The following is a 2,774-nucleotide window of genomic DNA, read 5'->3' as shown; positions in this document are numbered from 1 at the left end:
TACGGTCAACGAAATCTTGGACATCAAAGAGGTTTTCGATTGAATTTCCCCATGTTTCACAACGTACTCTTAGCGGTATCCTACGATACGTCTCACTCTATTTGTGTGTGTGCGCGTTTACGTGCGTGCGATTTATGCGGTTCACCCCTTTACTTTCAGCGCCCTGCGGTCCCAACAAAGGTCCCGAGCACGCCATTATGCACAGTGTGGAAGCGTGTTTCCCCCACGACACTAGACGGGCTGCTCGCCATAGTGTTCTATTGTGGCACGCTCCACCCTGAAGTTTGGTTTGTTGTATATCAAGGAATTGATAGGCACTCAAGAATGTGTGCATCGGCCGGGTTTAATCGTCCGACGCGCAATATGCGTTCAACTTATCGGTGTTCATGTGTCCTGCAGTTCACATTGTGACGCGCATTTAGCTGCGGTCTTCATCGATCCATGAGCCGAGTGATCCCCTGCCTAGGGTTTTATAGTAAGGTTCCCAATGTAACACAATCCCGGTGGTACGTCCAAAGACTAACTTTCTGACTAAGTTGTCTTTATTACCCAATAGTCCCAGGCCTTGTGACTTGTGGCTCATGTCTACGCCCATGGCCACCATTCGCTAAGATAGTTTTGAAGTCACTTTGAAGGCCCAGGAACAACTCTCTTAGCACATCGGTTAACCTGGCGCCGCAGTCAACTCATGTGCTTGGATCGGATCGAGCTATTGAGTATTGGGCCTGCATACTCGCTCATCCGTATCCTTTGCGTACCGCCCCATGGCCCTTGTATGTCTGCACCACAGTTCCTGTTCGTTCCGTGCCTATGGCCGGATACGTATTGCACATCGGTTAACCTGACGCCGCAGTCAACTCATGTGCTTGGATCGGATCGAGCTATTGAGTATTGGGCCTGCATACTCGCTCATCCGTATCCTTTGCGTACCGCCCCATGGCCCTTGTATGTCTGCACCACAGTTCCTGTTCGTTCCGTGCCTATGGCCGGATACGTATTGCACATCGGTATACCTGTCGCTACTCAGGCAACTCGTGTGCGTGGATTGGATCGAGAACATGGTGTGTGCCCCATGTTATAATTGATAGTCCATATCCACTTTATAGGTTAAAGTCATAAGTTGTGATTGCACAACCATTCTTCATAAGAGTTTAATCACTCTTCAACTAACTTTCGTTCTGGTGTCTTGGTATCAAATCGCGTAAGACACAAGATTCTACTGGCCAAATAGAATCTAGCACATTGGTTAACCTGGCGCCGCAGTCAACTCATGTGCTTGGATCGGATCGAGCTATTGAGTATTGGGCCTGCATACTCGCTCATCCGTATCCTTTGCGTACCGCCCCATGGCCCCGTCCTTAGAGTTAATGACTAGTAGGCTTAACTCTTTGTATGTCTGCACCACAGTTCCCGTTCGTTCCGTGCCGTGGCCGGATACGTATTGCACATCGGTATACCTGTCGCTACTCAGGCAACTCGTGTGCGTGGATTGGATCGAGCTCATGGGGTGTGTAGAGATTCCATGTTATAATTGCAAGTCCATATCCACTTTATAGGTTAAAGTCATAAGTTGTGATTGCACAACCATACTTCATAAGAGTTTAATAACTCTTCAACTAACTTTCGTTCTGGTGTCTTGGTATCAAATCGCTTAAGACACAAGATTCTACTGGCCAAATAGAATCTAGCACATTGGTTAACCTGGCGCCGCAGTCAACTCATGTGCTTGGATCGGATCGAGCTATTGAGTATTGGGCCTGCATACTCGCTCATCCGTATCCTTTGTGTACCGCCCCATGGCCCCGTCCTTAGAGTTAATGACTAATAGGCTTAACTCTTGTTTGTCTGCACCACAGTTCCCGTTCGTTCCGTGCCGTAGCCGGATACGTATTGCACACTAGTAGACACCGTAATCTGACGTATCTAACACACCATTATTGTAACTCGTCGTCGAAGGACCTTTCAAGTGCCTGATGGCCAGGGGAGCTCTTACACGGCACGGATACACAGTGATGCTCGCCCATCAAAGTGTACAACGATCGAGTTTGCTTAAGTGTCTGGGTACCTACACACCAGACACGATGCGATGGCCACGGATCCACACAAGGCACATCACATGCAGAAAGCTTAACCAGATTCTGACACATACCACACACATGCAACTCGTCGTCGAAGGGGCGTTCAAAGTGCCTTACGGCTAGGGGAGATCTAGCTCGGCACGGAGACACAGTGATGGTCGCCCATCAAAGTGTACAACGATCGAGTTTGCTTTCCGCGCAAGCGTTCTAAGTGTCTGGGTATCTAAGCACCAGACACAATGCAATGGCCACGGATCCACACAAGGCACATCACATGCAGAAAGCTTCACCAGATTCTGACACATACCACACTCTTGTAACTCGTCGTCGAAGGGGCGTTCAAAGTGCCTTACGGCTAGGGGGGATCTAGCACGGCACGGAGACACAGTGATGGTCACCCATCAAAGTGTACAACGAACGAGTTGGCTTTCAACAAATTCTGACACATAGCAAGCGAGCGACCGAGCTACACCGAAGGCAGCCCATGGTTGGTCACTCGCGGACGATCATCAGTAATGATCCTTCCGCAGGTTCACCTACGGAAACCTTGTTACGACTTTTACTTCCTCTAAATCATCAAGTTCGGTCAACTTCAGCCATGCCAGCTGCAGCTCACGAAGGAACCGCGGAAGGTAAGCCTCCAGAAACCTCACTAAATAATCCATCGGTAGTAGCGACGGGCGGTGTGTACAAAGG

At 49.3% G+C, this 2,774-nt stretch overlaps 1 non-coding gene across 1 annotated transcript; it reads right to left on the bottom strand.

The window, feature by feature from the left end:
* Positions 1-312: 312 nt before the first annotated feature.
* LOC125773781 (5.8S ribosomal RNA) lies at positions 313-470 on the bottom strand. Its single transcript, XR_007420368.1, has one exon. It is a non-coding gene; the product is annotated as a 5.8S ribosomal RNA (ribosomal RNA).
* Between the last annotated feature and the right edge of the window lie 2,304 nt (positions 471-2,774).

Source organism: Anopheles funestus (genome assembly GCF_943734845.2).
Source record: "Anopheles funestus chromosome X unlocalized genomic scaffold, idAnoFuneDA-416_04 X_unloc_52, whole genome shotgun sequence".
NCBI classification, from domain to species: Eukaryota; Metazoa; Arthropoda; class Insecta; order Diptera; family Culicidae; genus Anopheles; species Anopheles funestus.
This window is presented reverse-complemented; position numbering and strand designations above follow the sequence as displayed.